This window comes from Oncorhynchus nerka, linkage group LG20 (genome assembly GCF_034236695.1).
Source record: "Oncorhynchus nerka isolate Pitt River linkage group LG20, Oner_Uvic_2.0, whole genome shotgun sequence".
Classification (NCBI taxonomy): Eukaryota; Metazoa; Chordata; class Actinopteri; order Salmoniformes; family Salmonidae; genus Oncorhynchus; species Oncorhynchus nerka.
In genome coordinates, this window is record NC_088415.1 from 18,637,025 (window position 1) to 18,644,354 (window position 7,330).

The following is a 7,330-nucleotide window of genomic DNA, read 5'->3' on the forward strand; positions in this document are numbered from 1 at the left end:
AGTCACACCAGGAAAACTAGACCAAATCATGTCTCCTGTTAACAGAACTCTCCACTGCACAGCTGTTCTGTATCAGATCAGTGACTGGGACAAAGGTTTTGGTTGTTTAATGTTGTGTGTGTGTGTGTCATCTGTCACAGCAGGGAGCAGAAAGAGAGTCTGAGAGGAGGGTCACAGCTGCATTTAGTGGGCGGCATTTAGAACGACAACAACAGCACATCTCAGGTTAGCCCACTGCAGTCACCCACCGTTTCATCAACAGCACATCTCAGGTTAGCCCACTGCAGTCACCCGCCGTTTCATCAACAGCACATCTCAGGTTAGCCCACTGCAGTCACCCGCCTTTTCATCAACAGCACATCTCAGGTTAGCCCACTGCAGTCACCCTCCTTTTCATCAACAGCACATCTCAGGTTAGCCCACTGCAGTCACCCGCCTTTTCATCAACAGCACATCTCAGGTTAGCCCACTGCAGTCACCCGCCTTTTCATCAACAGCACATCTCAGGTTAGCCCACTGCAGTCACCCGCCTTTTCATCAACAGCACATCTCAGGTTAGCCCACTGCAGTCACCCGCCGTTTCATCAACAGCACATCTCAGGTTAGCCCACTGCAGTCACCCGCCTTTTCATCAACAGCACATCTCAGGTTAGCCCACTGCAGTCACCCGCCTTTTCATTTGGCTCCATTCAATCGTCTAAAACCACTAGGAGACATATGCCACAGAATTGTACGGTCATGGCCATATTTGCTCATTCATATACACTCTGTGCAGTGACACACAATTATTTTACATTTAACATTACATTACATTTAAGTCATTTAGCAGACGCTCTTATCCAGAGCGACTTACAAATTGGTGCATTCACCTTATGACCTCCAGTGGAACAGTAGTGCATCTAAATCTTTTCAGGGGGAGGGGGGGTGAGAGGGATTACTTTATCCTATCCTAGGTATTCCTTAAAGAGGTGGGGTTTCAGGTGTCTCCGGAAGGTGGTGATTGACTCCGCTGTCCTGGCGTCGTGAGGGAGTTTGTTCCACCATTGGGGGGCCAGAGCAGCGAACAGTTTTGACTGGGCTGAGCGGGAACTGTACTTCCTCAGTGGTAGGGAGGCGAGCAGGCCAGAGGTGGATGAACGCAGTGCCCTTGTTTGGGTGTAGGGCCTGATCAGAGCCTGGAGGTACTGAGGTGCCGTTCCCCTCACAGCTCCGTAGGCAAGCACCATGGTCTTGTAGCGGATGCGAGCTTCAACTGGAAGCCAGTGGAGGGAGCGGAGGAGCGGGGTGACGTGAGAGAACTTGGGAAGGTTGAACACCAGACGGGCTGCGGCGTTCTGGATGAGTTGTAGGGGTTTAATGGCACAGGCAGGGAGCCCAGCCAACAGCGAGTTGCAGTAATCCAGACGGGAGATGACAAGTGCCTGGATTAGGACCTGCGCCGCTTCCTGTGTGAGGCAGGGTCGTACTCTGCGGATGTTGTAGAGCATGAACCTACAGGAACGGGCCACCGCCTTGATGTTAGTTGAGAACGACAGGGTGTTGTCCAGGATCACGCCAAGGTTCTTAGCGCTCTGGGAGGAGGACACAATGGAGTTGTCAACCGTGATGGCGAGATCATGGAACGGGCAGTCCTTCCCCGGGAGGAAGAGCAGCTCCGTCTTGCCGAGGTTCAGCTTGAGGTGGTGATCCGTCATCCACACGGATATGTCTGCCAGACATGCAGAGATGCGATTCGCCACCTGGTCATCAGAAGGGGGAAAGGAGAAGATTAATTGTGTGTCGTCTGCATAGCAATGATAGGAGAGACCATGTGAGGTTATGACAGAGCCAAGTGACTTGGTGTATAGCGAGAATAGGAGAGGGCCTAGAACAGAGCCCTGGGGACACCAGTGGTGAGAGCACGTGGTGTGGAGACGGATTCTCGCCACGCCACCTGGTAGGAGCGACCTGTCAGGTAGGACGCAATCCAAGCGTGGGCCGCGCCGGAGATGCCCAACTCGGAGAGGGTGGAGAGGAGGATCTGATGGTTCACAGTATCGAAGGCAGCCGATAGGTCTAGAAGGATGAGAGCAGAGGAGAGAGAGTTAGCTTTAGCAGTGCGGAGCGCCTCCGTGATACAGAGAAGAGCAGTCTCAGTTGAATGACTAGTCTTGAAACCTGACTGATTTGGATCAAGAAGGTCATTCTGAGAGAGATAGCGGGAGAGCTGGCCAAGGACGGCACGTTCAAGAGTTTTGGAGAGAAAAGAAAGAAGGGATACTGGTCTGTAGTTGTTGACATCGGAGGGATCGAGTGTAGGTTTTTTCAGAAGGGTGCAACTCTCGCTCTCTTGAAGACGGAAGGGACGTAGCCAGCGGTCAGGGATGAGTTGATGAGCGAGGTGAGGTAAGGGAGGAGGTCTCCGGAAATGGTCTGGAGAAGAGAGGAGGGGATAGGGTCAAGCGGGCAGGTTGTAGGGCGGCCGGCCGTCACAAGACGCAAGATTTCATCTGGAGAGAGAGAGGAGAAAGAGGTCAGAGCACAGGGTAGGGCAGTGTGAGCAGAACCAGCGGTGTCGTTTGACTTAGCAAACGAGGATCGGATGTCGTCGACCTTCTTTTCAAAATGGTTGACGAAGTCATCTGCAGAGAGGGAGGAGGGGGGAGGAGGATTCAGGAGGGAGGAGAAGGTTGCAAAGAGCTTCCTAGGGTTAGAGGCAGATGCTTGGAATTTAGAGTGGTAGAAAGTGGCTTTAGCAGCAGAGAGAGAAGAGGAAAATGTAGAGAGGAGGGAGTGAAAGGATGTCAGGTCCGCAGGGAGGCGAGTTTTCCTCCATTTCCGCTCGGCTGCCCGGAGCCCTGTTCTGTGAGCTCGCAATGAGTCGTCGAGCCACGGAGCGGGAGGGGAGGACCGAGCCGGCCTGGAGGATAGGGGACATAGAGAGTCAAAGGATGCAGAAAGGGAGGAGAGGAGGGTTGAGGAGGCAGAATCAGGAGATAGGTTGGAGAAGGTTTGAGCAGAGGGAAGAGATGATAGGATGGAAGAGGAGAGAGTAGCGGGGGAGAGAGAGCGAAGGTTGGGACGGCGCGATACCATCCGAGTAGGGGCAGTGTGGGAAGTGTTGGATGAGAGCGAGAGGGAAAAGGATACAAGGTAGTGGTCGGAGACTTGGAGGGGAGTTGCAACGAGGTTAGTGGAGGAACAGCATCTAGTAAAGATGAGGTCGAGCGTATTTCCTGCCTTGTGAGTAGGGGGAAGGTGAGAGGGTGAGGTCAAAAGAGGAGAGGAGTGGAAAGAAGGAGGCAGAGAGGAATGAGTCAAAGGTAGGCGTGGGGAGGTTAAAGTCGCCCAGAACTGTGAGAGGTGAGCCGTCCTCAGGAAAGGAGCTTATCAAGGCATCAAGCTCATTGATGAACTCTCCGAGGGAACCTGGAGGGCGATAAATGATAAGGATGTTAAGCTTGAAAGGGCTGGTAACTGTGACAGCATGGAATTCAAAGGAGGCGATAGACAGATGGGTAAGGGGAGAAAGAGAGAATGACCACTTGGGAGAGATGAGGATCCCGGTGCCACCACCCCGCTGACCAGAAGCTCTCGGGGTGTGCGAGAACACGTGGGCAGACGAAGAGAGAGCAGTAGGAGTAGCAGTGTTGTCTGTGGTGATCCATGTTTCCGTCAGTGCCAAGAAGTCGAGGGACTGGAGGGAGACATAGGCGGAGATGAACTCTGCCTTGTTGGCCGCAGATCGGCAGTTCCAGAGGCTACCGGAGACCTGGAACTCCACGTGGGTCGTGCGCGCTGGGACCACCAGATTAGGGTGGCCGCGGCCACGCGGTGTGGAGCGTTTGTATGGTCTGTGCAGAGAGGAGAGAACAGGGATAGACAGACACATAGTTGACAGGCTACACAAGAGGCTACGCTAATGCAAAGGAGATTGGAATGACAAGTGGACTACACGTCACGAGTGTTCAGAGAGTTAAGCTTACGTAGCTAGAATCTTATTGACTAAAATGATTAAAATGATACAGTACTGCTGAAGTAGGCTAGCTGGCAGAGGCTGCGTTGTTGACTAAGTAGGCTAGTTGGCATTGGCTGCGTTGTTGACACTACACTAATCAAGTCGTTCCGTTGAGTGTAATAGTTTCTACTGTGCTGCTATTCGGGGCTAGCTGGCTAGCTAGCAGTGTTGATTACGTTACGTTGCGTTAAAAGAACGACAATAGCTGGCTAACTAACCTAGGAAATCGCTCTAGACTACACAATTATCTTTGATACAAAGACGGCTATGTAGCTAGCTATGTAGCTAGCTACGATCAGACAAATCAAGCCGTTGTACTGTAATGAAATGAAATGAAAAATGTGATACTACCTGTGGAGCGAAGCGAAATGCGACCGGATTGTTGAGTGCAGAAGTTCTGTTCGGTAGACGTTGGCTAGCTGTTGGCTAGCTAGCAGAGTCTCCTATGTTAAGGACGACATAAAACTACACACTCTAAACTACACAATTATCTTGGGTACGAAGACAGCAAAGACAACTATGTAGCTAGCTAACACTACACTAATCAAGTCGTTCAGTTGAGTGTAATAGTTGTGCTGCTAATCGGTAGACGGTGGACTAGCTAACGGTGGACGTTAGCTAGCTGGCTAGCTGCAGGGCAGTGTAGACTGCGTTAGGACGATGAAATACGATAATTACGCAATTATCTATGATACAAAGACGGCTGTGTAGCTAGCTAAGAAGAAATTGCTAAGATTAGACAAATCAAACCGTTGTACTATAATGAAATGTAATGAAATGTAATACTACCTGCGGACCGAGTGCAGATGCGACCGCTCGCTCCAACCCGGAAGTCTCTTTTGACGGTTTTATTAGAAAAACGTGTTTGAATGTGAAAGGGTATACCTCACCTGTTGCACAACTGAATGCGTTCAATGTGTCTTCCACATTTAACTTTAATCGAAGTCCATTTCATCGGTGCATATGCATATGTACACTCAACCAAAATATAAACGCAACATGTAAAGTGCTGAAATAACAGATCCCAGAAATGTTCAATATGGACAAAAAGCTAACATCCCTGTTAGTGGGCATTTCTCCTTTACCAAGATAATCCATCCACCTGACAGGTGTAGCATATCAAGAAGCTGATTAAACAGCATAATCATTACACAGTTGCACCTTGTACTGGGGACAATAAAAGGCCACTCTAAAATGTGCAGTTTTGTGTCACAAAACAATGCCACAGATGTCAAGTTTTGAGGGAGTGTGCAATTGGTATACTGACTGCAGGAATGTCTACCAGAGCTGTTGCTAGAGAATTTAATGTTAATTTATCTGTCATAAGCCATCTCCAACGTCGTTTTAGAGACTTTAGCAGTAAGTACAAACGTCCTTACAACCGCATACCACTTGTATGGCGTCATGTGGGCGAGCGGTTTGCTGATGTCAACATACCACTTGTTTGGCGTCATGTGGGCGAGAGGTTTGCTTATATCAACGTTGTGAACAGAGTTCCCCATGGTGGCGGTGGGGTTATGGTATGGACAGGTATTTCCAGCAAATTTGCACAGCCATTGAAGAGGAGTTTGACAACATTCCACAGGCCATAATCAACAGCCTGACCAGCTCTATGTGAAGGAGATGTGTCGTGCTGTATGAGGCAAATGGTGGTCACACCAGACGCTGACTGGTTTTCTGATCCAAGCCCCAACTGTTTTATAATGATCTGTGACCATCAGATGCATATCTGTATTCCCAGTCATGTGACGTTCATAGATTAAGGCCTAATTAATTTATTTCAATTGACTTCTTGTATGAACTGTAACTCAGTCAAATGTTTGACGTTGCATGTTGCGTTTTATATTTTTGTTCAGTATATGTATGTACGTGCGTTTGTGCCTCTCTCCAGCAGTCTTTATGCCACTAATGAAAGACTTGGCCTTCAGTGCTGATGAATGGCAATTTCTGATTCTATGGGTAGCACTCTGTTCCTATTCTGTGTGTGTGTGTGTTTTGGCGTGTTTCAGTCACTTCCCTTCATATCAGCACACAAAGTGACAAGCCTCAGAGCTGCTCTCTCTCCATCCTGTGTGTCTGTTCTCTAGGTCATCCATGGTTGGGTCCCTCTGTGCCTCGCTGCGTCCCCAGGGAGGGAGAGGGTAAAATTTGCTGGAGCGGGCACCCAGCTGTTCCCTGCCCATGGGGCCCTGCTCACTCTGTGTGTTTGCTCTATCCTGCTGTGTGTTTTCTATTTGTGTGTGTTTGTGTATATGTATGTATGTATGTATGTATGTATGTATGCAGTTGAAGTCGGAAGTTTACATACACCTTAGCCAAGTACATTTAAATACAGTTTTTCACAATTCCTGACATTTAATCCTAAAATTCCCTGTCTAGGTCAGTTAGGATCATCACTTTATTTTAAGAATGTGAAATGGCAGAATAATAGTAGATTGATTTATTTGGGCTTTTATTTCTTTCTTCACATTCCCAGTGGGTCAGAAGTTTACATACACTCAATTAGTATTTGAGTATTTGGTAGCATTGCCTTTAAATTGATTAACTTGGGTCAAGTGTTTCGGTTAGCCTTCCACAAGCTTCCCATAATAATTTGGGTGAATTTTGGCCCATTCCTCCTGACAGAGCTGGTGTAACTGAGTCTGGTTTGTAGGCCTCTTTGCTCGCACACGCTTTCTCAGTTCTGCCCACAAATTTTCTATAGGATTGAGGTAAGGGCTTTGTGATGGCCACTCTAATACCTTGACTTTGTTGTCCTTACGCTATTTTGCCACAACTTTGGAAGTATGCTTGGGGTCATTGTCCATTTCGAAGACCCATTTGCGACCAAGCTTCAACTTCCTGACTGATGTCTTGAGATGTTGCTTCATTATCCACATCATTTTCCACCCGCATGATGCCATCTATTTTGTGAAGTGCACCAGTCCCTCCTGCAGCAAAGCACCCGCACAACATGATGCTGCCACCCCTGTGCTTCACGGTTGGGATGGTGTTCTTCGGCTTGCAAGCCTCCCCCTTTGTCCTCCAAACATAATGATGGTCATTATGGCCAAACAGTTCTATTTTTGTTTCATCAGACCAGATTACATTTTTCCAAACAGTACAATCTTTGTCCCCATGTGCAGTTGCAAACTGTAGTCTGGCTTTTTTATGGCGGTTTTGGAGCAGTGGCTTCTTCCTTGCTGAGCGGCCTATCAGGTTATGTCGATATAGGACTCGTTTAACTGTAGATATAGATACATTTCTACCTGTTTCCTCCAGCATCTTCACAAGGTCCTTTGCTGTTGTTCTGGGATTGATTTGCACTTTTGGCACCAAAGCACGTTCATCTGT